At 36.4% G+C, this 18,600-nt stretch overlaps 1 pseudogene; it reads right to left on the bottom strand.

The window, feature by feature from the left end:
- Window positions 1-2,384: 2,384 nt before the first annotated feature.
- Window positions 2,385-13,409, bottom strand: LOC100921552 (annotated as a pseudogene).
- Window positions 13,410-18,600: the final 5,191 nt, after the last annotated feature.

Here is an 18,600-nt window from a genome sequence, read left to right on the forward strand (position 1 = left end):
CCATGCTATACAAGTTAATCTTCCTAAAATGACTGATTCATGGTATTCCAATAACTCAAAATTTTTCCATGGCTTTACATCATCTAGGAAGCAAAGCCTATATTCTTTATCCTGTCATTCAATAGCCTCTATAACCTGGCCCAAATTTATCTTGCCTGTTTTATCTACTACTTTTCTCTTGCCATATGCCTTGAGAAATGACTTGGAATAATCATTTCCTGATGATGATTTCCTATAGTTTTCTTTACTCCTTGTCTTTGTTTATGCAATTATTTCTACCTGAAATGCCATTCTTCATGATTTCCATCTACTCCTCCATTTTTAAGACTTATAAGTCTTTGATGAAGCCATCCCTTATTCTCTCCCTTCCCTAAATTTCCTCAATAATTTGACAATTCTAACAGATTTTTATATATGGATACTGTTCTTTGTGTATATGTCTTAACTCTCTCCTGGTTGGCATCTACTTCAATACAATAAAAGGTTTAATTACCTTTATACCTTCCTAACACAAAGCCTTTGTGTGTACTAAGTTCTTAATAAATGCTTGTTGCATCAATTCAGAAGCCTAAATAATATTAGCAACAATGAGAACAGAGAGAAAAAGATGTATATGAAGAAAGAATAAAAGAACCAAGTCCCTGACACAACACAAATTGGGGTTTTTGATTTATGAACCTTAATTCCTAGACAGTGATTGTTAAATAAAATGAAAGTACTTTAAAACGTTAAAATGCTATATAATGGTTAAACAATTGTAGCCTTAGTACTAAAAAGATAAGTTCTAATATAATAGTAGTGGTATAAGTGGTGATAGTAGTGGTGGTGAGTAGTAGTAGTAGTAGTAGTAGTAGCAGCAGCAGCAGCAGTAATGGCGATAGGAGTAATAATAGTAGTATTTTTTTTGAAGCTTTTTATTTTCAAAACATATGCAAGGATAATTTTTCACCATCGACCCTTGCAAAATCTTGTGTTCCAATTCCCCCCTTCCCTTCCTTCTCATATGTATTTGTACAATTATCTTGCTGCACAAGAGGAATCAGATCAAAAAGGAAAAATTGAAAAAGAAAATAAAATTTGAGCGAACAACAACAAAAAGAGTAAAAATGCTATGTTGTGATCCACACTCAGTCCCCACAGACCTCTCTCTGGGTGTAGATGACTCTCTTCATCACAAGATCATTGGAATTGTTCTGAATTTCATTGTTGAAAAGAGCTACGTCCATCAGAATTGATCATCATATAATCTTCTTGTTGCCATGTACAATGCTCTCCTGATTCTGCTCATTTCACTCAGCATCAGTTCATGTAGGTCTCCCCAAGCTTCTCTGAAATCATCCTGCTGATCGTTTCTTACAAAACAATAATATTCCATAACATTCATATACCAGTACGTATTCAGCCATTCTCCAGCTGATGGGCATCCGCTCAGGTTCCAGTTCCTTGCCACATAGAGCAGTGTTGTAGCAGCAATAGGAATAGTGATGGTGGATGGTGATGGTATAGTAGTGGTAGCAATAGTAGCCATAGTAGTAATTAGCTTTGCTCCTTGCATGAGATTTCCTTTCTATGCTACAAATAACCATTGTACTTCTTCCCCAACTCCAGATCACTATTCTTATGAAACAGGTGTCATGGTAGCTGCCCTTCCACAGTGACAATGATATACCTTCGATGAGCAATGGCTCCTTGTATGTCTTCTCAGGGGCTAATCATGGGCAGTTCCATGGGAGCACAGGATAAACTCTCTGAGCTTTCACGGTTCCCCTTAACTGGGGAATATTGTCCTAGGAAATCATAACATTTTTCCTCCAAGATCTCTTCTTCAAACCCCTTTTAAGACACTATATGAATTCTCAGTCAGGGAAAAATACTCCTAAGGAAGATTAGAAGGCAATGACCCTTACAAGACAATTGCTGAAGGAAAGACCAAATAAAGGCCTTCAAAGGCTAGAAATCTTTGAAAATGTGTTTACATACAGGTATATCATTAAAACAGGGTCTCATCTGATAGAATCCCCACTATATAGTAAATACATTTTATTTTGCTTGTTTCAAATTCTAACGTTCAGAATCCTGTTCCCACAATTAACTCTGTTCTTTACTTTTACTACTGACTGAGCTTAGAAGTTTGAGAAACTGGAATTCTGGAGGGTGGGAAAGGAGGAGAAATTAATATACATACAGTATTAATTTCTCCCCTCTCAAAAGTAATATTCCCTTGGTTTACCTTCTTTATATATGACCTATGTGATGAGTGCTTGTTTTTGTGGTAATTATATTGGTTTCCCCAGCAGAAGCATGACCCTTTCTGGGAACACCTCAGCCCTTATGCTATTATTCAAGGGTAAGCAAGATGTACTCTGAGTCTTCTTCCTTCACCTTCAGCAGAAGCATTCTATGCTGACTCAAACACTTTCCATCTCATTCAGGAAGTCATACACATATGAAGCAAGGTTAACTCTCTCTATATGTTTTCAGACTGGTTTTCTTTTTTAACCACGAACTTCAATTGTAAAAAAAAAAATCCCTTCTTTCTTCAGTTCATTGCTCCCTGATGTCACTCCACATTTTCTTCCATATCTATAATCTGGCTAATCATCAATTTCTGTCCTATTGCCCATACAGCAAGTGTGGAAATTTCTGCTTCTACTTCTCAGAAAAAATAAGTGACTTTCTCTTCACTGAGCCCCAGAGTAATGAAATCTGCTCCAACCTGCTCGGCAGTCATATTCTTCTTCAAGGCACCATTAGGCCCTAGGAGAAGGCTTTTTCATGTTGTTCCTTTGGGGCCCAAGGCTGATCTAATTGGTGGTAGCAAAATCAGACAATTTAGCCAAGAATGTGTCAATCTCCTTAGATTGAACCAAGAGGCAGAAAATCACTGAGCTTAGCACTGCAACCTGCTCTCATTGAGCTGGCTCAAGTTGGTTGGGATGGGGTCCAGCAGAGACATCTCACCCCTATATGCTTGCTTCCATCAGCATCCAACTCATAGCTTTTTAGAAAAAGATCTGTGTTGCTTTGCAGACATTTTCTGCCAAATAATTCCTTCTAACCAAAGATGTCCTTCAGAGTTCTTTTGGACCTTCTTTTCTCCCTCTATCCTGCTTCATATGGCTATTTCATGCACTCCCATGGATTTATCTGTCTTTATGCAGATAATTCCCAAAGCTATCTTACCTGCCCCAATCTCTCTACTACCCTCCAATCTCACATCTCCAATTGTCTTTTGAACATCTTGAACTGGATTGTCCAATAGACATATTAAACTAATAATACAAAATTAAACACATTATTTTTCCACCTAAAGCCTTGCCCACCTTCCCTATGCCTGTAGAGAACCACTCCATCCTCCCAGACCCTCAGCTCTCATTTCAGATGTCATCTTTGGTTCCTCAATATCTCTCACTCCACCCCACCTCCATATTCTGTTACCAGGCCTGTTGCTTTCACCTCTGCAACATTTCTCAAATATACCCCTTTTTCTTCTCTGCATTCTAGTGCAGACCTCAATTACCTTGGGTCTGGATTATTGGAGCAGCTTGCAGGTGAATCTGCCTGTCTCAAGTCTCTCCCTGCCCCAATCTACCCTTTATTCAGCTAAGAAAGTGATTTTCCTAAAGAACAGGTCTGATGATGTCACTCCCCTACTCTATCACTCAGTAGCTCTCTATTGTTTCCAGAAACATTTAAAGCTCTCCATAACCTAGACTCCATAACCTAGACTGAAAAGAAACTACCTTTTCAGTAGTCTTAGGCTTTCTCCCAGACAAATACTCTCTGATCCAGTGATACTGGTCTCCTGCATGTTCCATGAGGCAGACACTTCATCTCTCATCTTTGGCATTTTCTATGATGTCTCCCATGCCTGAGATACTCTTCCTCCTGAAGTCTGATTATGGATTTCCTTGACTTCCTTTAAGTACCAAACTAAAATTCCACTTTCTACAGGAAGTCTTCTTCAATTCCTCTTAATTCTAATGTCTTCCTTCTATTATCTCCTATTTAGCCTTTATAGATATTTTTATTTGTAAATAAAAATATTAATCCTACTTTCTTTGTATATATTTGTTGTTCCCCCTTAGATGATAAGCTACTTGAGAAGGCTTAGCATCTTTTTGTATCCCCAGCACTTAGCATAGTATCTGGGACATAGCAGACAGTTAAATGTTTGCTTGATTGATGAAAGGAAACTATGGAGCTGATTTTCAGATAAGAGATTTCTTTATATACAAGACGTCATACTTAATTCCATCTATAACAACATAAATTTTCCATTTTTTCTTTTGATTGATATTGTCCCCAGAAAAGACTAAAACTAATTAATTATTTGCTGTTCTTTTGTATTTTTACCAACACTAGGCCAAATTTACATTGTGAAACAAACCATCCATACAATATATGTCATAATTACTGTTTAGTAATTCCACACTGGCAAAAATTTATTAAAACTTCACGACTCATTAATAGCAAGTGATCATAATTGTTTAATAGAAAAGGAAACTTAGTTAATGATGGAAGTCCTTATTAACGTGTTTGACCTTAAGACATGAAGTCAAGTGAAATGAATATCACCAAGTGTTGAACATAAGGTTATTTAAAGTGTACATCATTTCAATCATCATAAAAAAGCAAATAAACTGATTTGGAATTTAACTGGAGCCGAAAAACCTTTTAACTCTTGCCTACAAATTAACACGTACTTTAATGAGTTCCTCCACGATTGACAATTAAGTGACAGGATTTGAAAAGACACAGAAATGACTCATTTCCATCAAATCCCAGAGCAATATAATTAAGAGTTTGCTGTGTAAATATGCAAGGGTACCCTTGGTTTAGAAGCTATTCTCACAGAAATTCTTGATACGGCAGAAACAGGGAGTGTCCTAGGAATTACTATAGCATCTTGGTAGTAAATGTTTGGTAGTAAAATCCTTTTCTATAAAAGTAAGTCAACATCCAAGACCATGAAACACCGGGAATCCTCAAGTAGCTTAATTGCTGGAAGCATGTCTAGACTGGACAGAATCTTTCTCCAATGCCAGCTACAGATTTAAAGGTGTAGGTTTCCATGTGACCAAGACAACCGCACATCATCAGGAAAGATAACAATATAGATATAAGACCAACCTCTTCCCAAGGATCTGTACTATTTTTATTTTTTAATAGTATTTTGTCTTTTTTAATACATGTAAAGATAGTTTTTAACATCCACTTTTGTAATATTTTGTATTCCAAATTTTTCTCCCCCCTCCCAGACCAAAAAGTGAAAAAAACAAGAAACAAACAAACACAATGGTGAAAATACTATGATTTGATGCACATTAAGTCTGTATAGTTCTCTCTCCAAATGTGGATGGCATTTTCCATCCCAAGTCTATTGGAATTGCCTTGAATCACCTCATTATTGGAAAGAGCCAAGTCCATCACAGTTGATCATCACATAATCTTGTAGTTATTGTGTACGATGTTCTCTTAGATCTGCTCACTTCACTAAATGTCAGTTCATGTAAGACTTTCCAGGCTTTTCTGAAATCAGCCTGCTGATCATTTCTTATAGAACAATAACATTCCATGGCATTCATGTACTATAACTTACTCCACCACTCCCCAGCTGATGAACATGTTTGCCCATCTCAATTTCCAGTTCCTTGCCACAACAACAACAAAAAAAAGCTGCTACAAATATTTCTACCCTTGTGGGTCCTTTTCTGTCTTTTAAGATCTCTTTGGGATCCAGTTTAAGAGTGCTGGACCAAAGAGTATACAGAGTTTGACAGCTCTTTGGGCATGGTTCCAAAGTGCTCTCCAGAATGGTTGGATAATTTCACAACTCCACCAACAATGCATTAATGTCCCAGGTTTCCCACATCCCCTCCAACATTTACCATATCTTTTCCAGGCATTTAGCCAATCTGAGAAGTGTGAAATACTATCTCAGAGTTATCTTAATTTGCATTTCTCTAATCAATAGAGATTTAGAGCATTTTTTCACATGACTAAAAAAATCACTTTAATTTCTTCATCTGAAAATTTTCTGTTCATCCTTTGATCATTTATCAATTGAGGATCCATTCTTTACTTTTGAAAGTCACTATGGTGTCAGCTTTTGGATAATGATTTTTTAATCTTCTAAAATCATTTTGTGCATGGAACGATCTGCCTCATGTGATAGAAGATTTCTGTAAAGCTCTGGATCCTTAGGAAGGGTGGAGAGAAGAAGAATCAAAGTAGAATCACAAAGTCTCAGAGTAGTAAGGACTGATCAGAAGGCATTTAGTTAAGCCTTTCCTTGAACAAGAACCCTCTATAATAGAGGCTTCAATCACATGGCCCACAAGCCACATATAACCCAGAATGTTCTTGAAAATGATCCAAACCAGATTAAAATGCAATTGGGAACTATTTAACAAAAGAAAAATAAAATAAAACATAGGTAATACTAATATGTGGTTTTTCCATATCAATATGTGGTCTGAAAGGATTCTGACATATGATTTAATGGCCCCCAATTTTACTTCAGTTTGGTACAACTGCTCCACAATACACAGAACACATGATGGTTCAAACTGTGCCTGAAGACTGCCATAGAATGAGAACCTACTATATTTCTAAGACAGCTTCTTTTACTTTTGGATAGTTACAGTTATTAAGAAATCACTCAGCCATTCAATATTCATTCAACAGTTATTGCTGTGCTTAAGAAATATGCCAGCTAATTTGGAACTATGCCTAAAGGGCTATATAACTGTCATACCCTTTGATCCAGCAGTGTCTCTACTGAGTCTGTATCCCCAAGAAATCATAAAAAAGGGGGAAATGACCCACATGGGCAAAAATGTTCATGGCAGCCCTTTTTGTAGTGGCAAGGAACTGGAAACTGAATGGATGCCCATCAGTTGGAGAATGGCTGACTATGTTATATTATATAAATGTTATGGAATATTATTGTTCTGTAAAAAATGATGAACAGGATGATTTCAGAGAGGCCTGGAGAGATTACATGAACTGATGCTAAGTGAAGTAAGCAGAACCAAGAGAACATTATAAACACTAACAATAAGATTATGTGATGACCAAGTGTGATAGACTTGGCTCTTATCAACAATGTGTTGATTCAAGGCAATTCTAATAGATTCATGCTGGAAATGGTCAATCACATCCAGAAAGAGAACTATGGAGACTTAATGTGGATCAAAATAAAGTATTTTCATCTTTTGTTGTTAGTTATTTGCTTGCTGTTTTTTTTTTTCTTTCTCATGGTTTTTCCCCTTTTGATTAGATTTTTCTTCCACAGCATAATGAATACGGAAATGTGTTTATAAGAATTGTACATGTTTAACCTATGTCAGATTGCTTGCAGACTTGGGGAGGGAAACAGAAGGGAAGAAAAATTTGGAACACAAGGTTTTACAAAAGTGAATGTTGAAAACTAATTTTGCATGTATTTGGAAAAATAAAATACTATTAAAATATATCCATACATATGTATGTGTGTGTATGATTTATTAGTCTTACTCTATTGCTTTTTTGTGATTCAAGGGAAACCCAAGTGTTCTTTCAAAGGTTTTGCCCTTATAAGGAAGCTTTGTATGGACCCACCAAGTTTAAAAGTTCTTGAATATATGCCTGGCAATGGACTATGTGTCTGTCATCTGAGGGCTTGGCTAGTTAACCTAAGGAAAGCTCAGAACTAAAAGGTAAGAATCAATTGATGATTTTTGTTACCTGCAGCTTTTACAAAGAGGTATAAAATATGATTCTCATATCTTCTAATTCTTGAATTCCATGAAATGGAGACCACATAAATGAAGCTGATCAATCAACAAGCACACATTAAGTACCTAACCTAGGTTGTGACAGACATTGTGCAAAGTGCTAAGGAAACAAAAGCACAAACAAAATAGTTCATGATCACAAGGAATTTTTAGTCTAACTGGAGAAGACAAGATATACAGCTCTATGCCTATGAGCGCATGTGAGTTCTTTAAGACAGAGCTTTGTAAACTCTTCAGCTTAGAAATTTTTACACAACCCCAGGCATATCGGTATCTAAAATAGATATACAATTCAAACATTTACTGATAAGAAATCATAATTTTGTGACTCCTACATTCAATTACAGGACCCCATATGAGGTGGGACCCACAGTTTAATAACAGGGTTCTAAGGGACATAGAATTAAGAGAAAAGAGCAGAGGAAGTAACAAAACTTGCCAATTAGTAGTGCTGCATTTAAGGTTAGCATTAAGACGTAGAGAGAGACAGAACCACATATAGAATTTACATGTCTCACTTTAAGATCTCAAATACAAAAGCATAAATGTACAAAACTGGCTATTATTCACATTCCAAAGAGATTAACGGTTTATGAACATTTGTGGTGCTATTAAGAGTTGGGCTAGTCTTAATGTATTTATACCACATTTAATAATAATGATAACTTACATATATAGTATTTAAGTTTTTCAAAGAGTATTATCTCATTTAATCCTAAGAAAAATGCTGTGAAAAAGGTGCTATTATTATCCCCATTTTGCAGATGAAGAAACTGAGGTTGAGAAAGACTATGACTTGCTCAGTCACTCAATTAGTATCAGAGACAGTATGTGAATTTAAATTTTCTCAGCTCCAAATCCAGTGTTATGTACCATGCCATCAATCACATTTAAAATATAATGGTTTACTAAAATTAGATATAAATAGCTCTTTTTCAGGAATGTGTCTATTGCACAAAATGAAGTATACCTTCACTTTCAAAAAGACTTCTGACAAATTGATATACAGTTTGATTTCAAATATTGTGATATAGAAAAAAATAGATATCTAGGACCAGATCTGCTTGTTGATAAGAAAGGCAATACCAGAAAACAATCATTTAACAGATAATTTGAGGAGGCTAGAAGAAAATATTGGGATATTCTCCTTAGAGCCTGAATATGTTTGTGTGTGGGGGGAAATCTCAGCCCAGACATGTAGTAATAGAACTTTCTTTGTCTCTCTCTGTCTCCATCTGTCTCTGTCTTCCTTTGTTTCTGTCTGTCTGTCTGTCTTTGTGTCTCTGTTTCTCTGTCTCTCTATCTCTGTCTCTGTGTGTCTCTTCCCCATCTCATTCCCTGCTTCCCTCCTCTCTTCCTCTTCCACTTCTATTTCCACTCTTTTTCTCTCCTTTCCCTGCTCTCCTTTCATCTCTTCCCTCTCCTGTTTCTTTCTCTTGCCTCCTCTTTTTCCCTTCCCTCTCTCTCTTCTCCCTTCCTCCTCATCCTCTTTCTCTCTCTCTCTCCTTCCCTCCTTTTCCTCCCCTCCCTTCTGCTTTGGTCTCTGGGGCTTTATTTCTATCATTTTCTCTCTCCCCTATCTTTTTTTTCCTCCCTTTATTTCTTTCCCAATGTACTTATTTTCCATCTTTAGTGGAGTTTACTCACTTGGTAAGAAAATGTGATCTCATTTCTTTCTATCCAGTGATCTGAGAAAACAGGGGCTCTTTATCTTCAAGCGAATCACAATTGTGTTATACCAGCAGTCATGTAGAACTATAAGTAGTTTAATTTGTTCATCTTTTAACTTCTGTAAAGTGATAAAAGTAGAATAGCAAACACTTGCCACCAAAAGTCATCATAAAGAACAACTTCATTGCTATTTTAAAAAACCCCAGAAATAACAAAAAACAAAAAACTCAGTGGAATACGTCAATTCAACCTCAGAAATATTTTTGAATCATTTGTTCATTCATTCCATCATTCATACCCTTAAGAGAAGGAACTATTTCATTTTTGGCTTTACTTCATATACCCATTACCTGTCACAGTCCTTGACACATAATGAACACTTCACTAATTCTGGCAATTGAATTGGACCACTATGTGCAAGGCTATGTGCTAGATTCTAAGGGATACACAAAACAAATGGCCCATGCTCTCTGCCCTGGCTGTTCTCATAGAGTTTACAGTCTAGCAGAAGTGATAACAGCATAAACAGAGATGTGCAATATTATAACTAAAATATAAAATGAAATGGAAGAAATACAAAATCCTATATGAAATCTGAAGAAGAAAAGCTCATTTCTGATTGTGGACATAGAAGAGTCTTCATTTGAGGGCATATTGATTATAATATCATAGACTGAGAACTGGAAGACACATTAGGGGTCACCAAATCCAACTCCTTTATTTTATAGATGAGGAAACCTCAAAGTGGTTATGTAATTGGCCTGAGGACACTAGGAAGTATCTCTGGGGATGGGACAAAAATCAAGGTTTTTCTAACTGTGAGCTTCTACAAAAACAGTCTTTGTTTTAATGGAAGAGACAATGTGTAAATAGCCAGATACATCCAAGATACAAAGAAAGACATTCTCTCTTCAGTCTCTAGAGGGGAAGGCACTTATATTTCCTCATCTATATATCCTGTCTGACTTTTTCCACCTGAACTGTTCCACATTGTCAACTAACTTCCTGTTAAGCATCTCTATCTGGATGTCCCATAAACATCTGAAATTCAGCTGCCAAAACTCCTCACCTTTTCCCCCAAACCAGTCCCTACCTCAGCTTCCTCATTTACCATTGTCCTTCTAGTAGTCAGATTTTGCAACTTCAGAATAGTGCTCAGCTACTCAGTCTTCCCCTTATTACAATTTTTATTGATTCTAATTTCACAATGTTTTTCACATGTACCCTTTTTTAGATCATCCTAGCTCAAGCTCTTATCACTTTTCACCTGCACTATAATAAAAGCCTGATAAATGGCCTCACTGCCTCCAATATCTCCTTTCTCCATTTTTCAGAGTTACAAAAATCATCCTCAATTCAAAGAAATTCAAAATGATTGACATGAACTAATGGGTAAAATAAACACAACCAAAAAAGCAATGAAAATAAAGGATATTTTTAAAAATGAAAAAGTCAATGAAAAGACTGATTATAGGAAGCTCTGAACAAATACAAAGTCAGTAATGGTACCTGAAAACAGATATAGAAACAGACTTGCCACTTTGGTCAGAGATCAGTATATTGTGTTCATTAGCAAGGGATCATTGCAGTGGGTGTTTTTGCCTAACATGTTTTTGTGTTAGAAGAAGGGGTGTGCTCTGGATCAACTGTGTCTACTGGAAAGACTTCATTGTTAAGTTTTGTTATGAGTCTTTACACCTCAGAAATCAACAAATGTGATTTATTGTTTTGTCTGGACTTAAAAAAATAATGAGGAAGTTAGGTGGCAGGTGGGTAGAGTGTCAGGACTAGAGGCAGGAAGATCTAAGTTCAAATTCAGCCTCAGACTTAGCTTTGTGATACATTGCAAACCTCTTAAGTTTCCCCTTACTTTTCTCATCTGTAAAATGAGCTGAGAAAGAAAATAGAAAACCATTCCATCTTTGCTAAGAACCCCTCAAAAGGATCATGAGGAGTCAGACAAAACTGAGCAACACAAAGAAAGTAGTGGGAGAAATTGTTGATACAGATTAAAATTAAGTGTGTCATGCAGTTTTCAGAGAGTTGGTTGTTAAACATTTGACCAGCATACTATTGGTATAACAGAAAATTCAAGTGGGGGGAGGTGTACAAGAGGAGGAGAATCTCTCCCACCTCCTAGAAATGACAGTGATGTTAAAGAGACAAGATATATAATATTTTACCATAAAAATATAATAGTTTTAAAAATCCATCTTTTTAAAATGCAATTCTAACTTCTCCTGCTAAAGGACTTTCAGTGACTCCCTATTGTCAACTGAGACAAAACGCATTTGGTTTATAAAGAAAACCTGGCTCTAAGCCTAACTTTTCAGGTTTATTACACATTATCTTCCTTTATACACTTGACATTTTAGTCAGTGATCTACTTTTTAATTTTCCTAATTGTGATGAGCCTCCTCCAGATTCTGTCTTTGACTGCTCTCTTATGTATATAAAGAAATATTTCCACACTTCATACTTGTAAAACATATTGTTTCTTTCAAGGTCAGATCCTATCAACTCCTAAGCAAGAATCTCAACTGATGCCCCAAGTTGCTGATACTTTCCCTATCTCTTGCAATTTACTCAGTATCTACATTGTGTTGATTCATCTGTGTGTGTGTGTGTGTGTGTGTATATGTATGTATATTTCTGCTCATTAGAATGAAAGTTCCTTAAGGACAAGAAAAGTTTTATTTTTTTTTTTTTTTTACTTTTTATCCATAGCATTTAACATAGTTCCTTGAACATAGTAGGTATTTAATAAATGCTTGAGAAATAAATGAATAAAATCACTGGAAGGAAGAAGGAACTTGAGCTAATTAGAAACTGGCTATCAATTAACATCATTTTTCTGATTGCTTGAAGTACTTTTTACCTCTCTGATTTTGTGAATATTTTCTAAAGTTCCTTTCCTAAGACTGAAATAAAATCCTTAGAAAATCAGCAAATGATACCTCCTATTTCAGCCAACTTCACCTGCATTGGCTTTGATAATAGCTATTCAAAAAGATTATACTCCATTCACTTCAATAGCAGTGGGCTGCCATCCTTATGTTAGGTATTACAGGTGGCTTCTACTGTGCTATAAAAACCATCTTTGTTGAAACCGTGCAAATCATCATTTTGCTATTTCTTCCCAAGGCTTCTGGGATTTGGAGCAGAGACAGGAAGAGGTAAGAATTTGCAGGCAGAGAAAGAAAGTATTAAAGTACTTTTTGAGCTAGAATCCACCCACGGAGGGTTAGCTGGGGTCCTGATAGAGTTTCACTCTGGATATCTTCACCTTCAATGGTAATAAACACCAGGTCCTAGAATGGGAATGATTGGCAGGACTGACTTGATTTAGAAAGAGTGGAGATGAATTTCTGGGAAATAAAGCTTTGAAATAGGGGACTGGAACCCCACTAAGAAGTCATAGCTAGACTAGTCCTATCCAGCTGACCCAGCTCATGACTGTGAATTACCACAAGCAAAGGGAAAAAATCCATTTAAAATCTTTGGGTGGATTTGATCCCCCAAATCACATGTGCAGATTTTACTCATATATCCCCAAGAGGGATGATACACTTATCTTAATTCTCTGAAATCTGGAACAGAAATGGAAATATTTTCCTCAGTGGAACAGTTCATGACACTTCGGTGGCTGCTATCCTATGGGTGTTTAATCCTCTGTTCTTTCTCTTAAAATGGGGGTGGTAATCTAATTATCTTCTGGAGACAGTTTCAGACAGTAATTTGTCATCCCCAGCAGTTATTGCAATGCTGAAGCAATTGTCAGTAGTAATAGAACAAGAAGAAAGCTCACGAGGTGAAGCTGACGGTAGTTTTCAAACCTATGAGTTGGCAGTGATGGGGGCCCGGAAACCAGCTCTTGAAGGGAGCAACAACGCCAAATGAGCCATTTTGTTTGCCCAGTGATTTGTGCTCTCGTTGGAGGAACCGCTTCCGAAGCATCCTGTTAGACAGAGATAGACACAGGTCCAGGAGCTGCCGAATGCTGTCTCCAGCTTGGTATTGCAAACCACAAGGGCCAGGAGTAATTTGAAAGCCCCTTTGTGCACCACAGGGTAAGGCAGGTAACCACAAACTGCATTTTCTACAATTGCAGTAATTAATCTTATGAAAGACTTTTGTGGTAGACCGTCTTTCTATAGCTTCCCATGTGGTGAATGGTTTTCTTGGGGGAAGTATTAATCTCCTGCTGGGCATCTAAGGATGTCTCCCTGAGGAACAGGGAACACCTTTATCTTTTCTTGTTTTTTATACTTTTCTTTTCCTAGGATTTATATAGCACCTACTATGTGTCAGGTACTGTGTTAAGCACTTTATATGTGTTATCTCATTGAATCCTCACACCAACCCTGAAATGTAGATGTTATTATTTATCCCCATTTTATAGCTGAGGAAAGTGAGACAACTAAAAATTAAGTGACCTGCCTAGTGTCTGAGATTAAATTTGAACTCAAGAATTCTTTATTCTTGTCCCAGCTCTCTCTGCTGCCACCTAACTAGCATTTATATAGGGGTTTAAAGTTTTTAAAATGCTTTACATTTTTTATTTTATTTGATTCTCACAACAACCCTAGGAGGTAAATAGTAATATCATCCCCACTTTATAGATGAGACTTAAAAGTGCTCTGAACAATTTATGCACTTGAAATACATATTTATTTAATTTTGAACTAGTTTAGCGAAGGTATCCTTTTTGTTTAAACTTCACTGAAAATTGTCTTATTGTATATTAATAGCTCATTTTCTTGATTTACTAAATAGAATATAATGGACATAATTAAAAGCTTTCTTAAATACACAGGATGCTGTTGTACCTCTAGATTTTATTTCAGGACACCAATACCAATCTATAAACATATAGATCATAGATATAAATAAAAGATTATAAATATAAAAATTGCTTAAAATTATATATATTATGGTAACTCATAGATTTATAGGTTTAGGACTAGGCTAAACTTTGTAAATCACTAAGCCTAGCCTCATAATGTTACATATACTAACTTGAAGCTAAGAGAATTTAAATGATTTGGTAAAGGTAGTAAGTGTTTGAGTTAGATTTTGAACGTCTTTAAATTCAGTGTTTTCTATGCACTCTGCCAAATCAATTCAAGAAATATTTAATAAGTATCTAAAATATGACAAGCACTGGGTTAGAACTTAAAGATAGAAAGATATAATCGGGGGGGGGGGGAAATTCCCTTTCCTCAGGGATGTTACATTTTATTGGAGTGCCACAGCACACAAATAAAGAAGCATATAAAAGATAATCTGAGGAGGTAATGCTCACTAAAAATTAAAGGTGTCAGGGAAATTTTCCTATAGGCAGCAGCACATAAATTGAGCTCTGAGGAAGTAAGGGATTCTTCTTGTTCTTCTTCCTTCTCAAAGACCAATGCCGGCAGAACAGTGATGACTTGTGCATGAAATGGATTTAAGCGAGGCAGAGATATGTAGCTCTAGAAATAGAGATTATGTAAGGCAGAGATGAGGAAAAAGTGCATTCTAGGGGTAGAGGACAGTCAATGAAAGCCCAAGTTCAAGCAGCCAGTTTGACTGGAATGTAAAGCACATGGAGTACATGGAGTAGTGAATAATATCCCATAAAAAAGAACTGCTTTAAAAGTCAAACTGAGGAGTTTGTATTTTATCCAAGAGACAATAGGAGCCAGACAAAATTTATGGACAGAAGAATAGCCAAATGTGCCGTTCAAGGCAACTGAGGAGGCTTTATGGAAGCTAGATTGGAGAGAGAAAAGATTAGAAGCTCAGAGTCTATTTAGAAATCTTTTTCTTCATAGTCCTGTGAAGGGTGATGATGATTTTACCTCCTCCACCCTCCAAATCATGCATTTATGCATTTGTTTTGTGAGTAGTCTGTATGCACAAATGTATACGTGTTGTCTTTTTTATATAATGAGGGGTTCTGTGACAGCAGAAGCTGGTTTCTCTTTTCTTCTTTGTTTATTGTTTATTCTTATATACCATGGCTTAGCACACAACAGGCACTTAATAAATATGGTTGATTAATTGATTAATTGATGATGGCAAAAAGAAAGAAGAAAAGGAGACAGATGCCAGAGTTATTGTGGAGTTAGAATGAAAAGACTTGGCAGTGAAAGCTTTTAGAATCTACCTTGTTTCCCATAAAGTAAATCCATTTAACATTCTTTCCTAACCAGGGAAAAAGATGTCTTTGCTCCACATCAGCCCAGGTATAACGCCTATTACCTTGACACCTCCACAGTCGGTGGGATTTTTACAGTTGTTTTTCATCCTATCCTTCACATCATCACGTGCTTTATTTTCTTTTCTGTGTGCATTTACCTGAAAGAAAAGGAGTCTTTTATCTTATCTCTGTCACTGGTTGTATTTGCTTTCCTGGCACTTTTGTCTGGATTTTATTAGTCATTTCTTGCTCCTAAAATTTCAGTGAGTTGGATGTGTTCACAAGACAGCTCGGGTATGAGCCATGCTGTCCCTAGAGCAGCTACGATTGCTCTCCCTGCTTCTAGTGGGGGCGTTTCTGACAATGAAATTATATTTTTCCCCATGGGACTGGCTCTGCCAACACTGACATCCTGGGGGTTCTATGAACTTGGCCTCTCTGAAGGTGAGTCCAAGAAGCTGCTCACCTGGGATTTCATTATTGTTTATGAAATTCCAGTTCCTGATCCAAAAATTCACCCACTTTTCATTCCAAACCAACGCAAGAATTTCATAGATTCTGACAGAAGTTGTTCCAAGCTCAATCATTTGGCACAAACTTAGCCTTGGACTTTCTTGAAAGCAGAACAAAATGTGAAGGGGAAAAAAACAACAACAACAAACAAACCTGAATACAGAACAAAGAAAGGAACAAAAAATATCGTTAAAAGAGATTGAATTTGGAGTCAGGAGACCTGAATTCAAATCTTGCTTCAAACACTCACAGCTGTGTGAGCGTAGGCAATTCACTTAACCTTTCTGTGACTCAAATTTACCATATGTAAAAGGAAGAAGTTGGAATCAAAGGTCTCTGAAGTGCTTTCTGGATTAAAATCTATGATTCTATTCACTTTGCTGAATGTCAGATAGAAAACAGGCTTTTGGTAGACAAACAGCATTTTTCAAAAGGAAAGTGAAAGAAAAGTGTAATTTGAAGATACCCAGGATTTTGATCTCTCCCTTCCCCCAAGTTCACAGCAAAGATTTGGATCCATTCTCAAGATGGTTAGGAATGACTCAATTTAAATGTACATGACATGACACGATCTGATCATGAGGGAATAGAATGGAATTTAAATTTAATTTAAATATGGCCAAAACAACAGCTACCTTGAGTAATTCAGCATGTGTCTATTTTCTCCTGTAGACAAAAAGAATTCAGCCCATAGTTCATAATCTTCTTCCATACCCCACTTTCTGCTTGGAAATGTTAATGTACATATTGATAGCTCTAAGAACATCCTAACCTCACATCTTCAACTTCCAACCAATCAATCAATAAGCATTTCTGAGAGTTTATTATTTACTTATTATTGTGCAAGGTACTAGGAACACAATAAAAAAGGTGAATGCTCTCTGTTCTAAAAGTGCTTAAGTATTTTATTAGGGAGATAACATATACATATTATATTCCCAATTAATATAAAGTCATTTGGTTAGAGGAGGCAATAGAAAGTGGAAGGAAAGCTCAAAAAGGAATCTATCTATCTATCTATCTATCTATCTATATGTTCTTAAAGGAAATTGGGAATTCCAAGTGATAGAGTGGGGTAGAGAATATCTTCAAGGTATAGGGGACAACCTATGCAAAGGAATAGAGATGAGAGGTGGAGAAGCACATGTAAGGAAAAGCAAGCTGAGTTTGACTAGATTGGTCTTCTCTCAGTCCTTATCCTTAGTGACTTCTCTGTAGAGTCTATCATTTCTGACCACCCCTCCAACCTGAGTTTTCATAACCTTATTTCCTATCTATCTGGCTGCTTCTTCATGTATTCTGTTGAATCATCGTCCATGCCTTGTCCCATATGCATCAGTATGCAGGAGGGTTCCAGGACCATCCTTCTATCCCTTTTGTCTTCTTACTATATTCTGTTGGTGATCTCACAAACTCTCACAGGTTCTTTGCAGTTGACTCCTAAATCTACATATCCAATTATTTTCTTTTTTGCAGCTAGTCTTGAAATGGACATCTTCAGCTATATATTCTTTCCCCCCTTCAATAGTATTTTATTATTCCAAATACATGTAAAGATAGTTTTCAACATTCATTTTTGTAAGATTTTGAGTTCCAAATTTTTCTACCTTCCTTCCTTACTTCCCCTCTTCAAGATAGCAAGCAATCTGATATGTTAAATATGTACATTAAGTATGTACATTCCTTTTAAACATATTTCCATATTTGTCATGTTCTACAAGAAAAATCAGTCCAAAAGAGAAAAACTGAACAGTTTAAATACTGTACTTTGATCCATATTCAGTTTCCATAGTTCTCTTTATGGATGTGGATTGAATTTTCCATCCCAAGTCTACTAGAATTCTCTTGGGTCATTGCATTGTTGAAAAGAACCAAGTCCATCCCAGTTGATCTTCACATAGCTGATACTGTGCAAAATATTCTCTTGGTTCTGCTCATTTCATTCAGCATCAGTTCATGTAAGTCTTTCCAGGCTGGAGACTTGCACAAACTGATGCTGAGTGAAATGAGCAGGACCAGGAGATCATTATATACTTCAACAATACTATATGATGATCAGTTCTGATGGACCTGGCCATCTCCAGCAATGGGATGAACCAAATCACTCCCAATGAAGCAGTAATGAACTGAACCAGCTACACCCAGCGTAAGAACTCTGGGAGATGACTAAGAACCATTACATAGAATTCCCAATCCCTATATTTTTGCCTGCCTGCATTTTTTGATTTCCTTCACAGGCTAATTGTACAATATTTCAGAGTCCAATTCTTTTTGTATAGCAAAATAACAGGTTGGTCATGTATACTTATGGTGTATCTAATTTATACTTTAATATATTTAACATCTACTGGTCATCCTGCCATCTAGGGGAGGGGGTGAGGTGAAAAATTGGAACAAGAGGTTTGGCAATTGTCAATGCTATAAAATTACCCATACATATAACTTGTAAAT

Source organism: Sarcophilus harrisii, chromosome 2 (genome assembly GCF_902635505.1).
Source record: "Sarcophilus harrisii chromosome 2, mSarHar1.11, whole genome shotgun sequence".
Classification (NCBI taxonomy): Eukaryota; Metazoa; Chordata; class Mammalia; order Dasyuromorphia; family Dasyuridae; genus Sarcophilus; species Sarcophilus harrisii.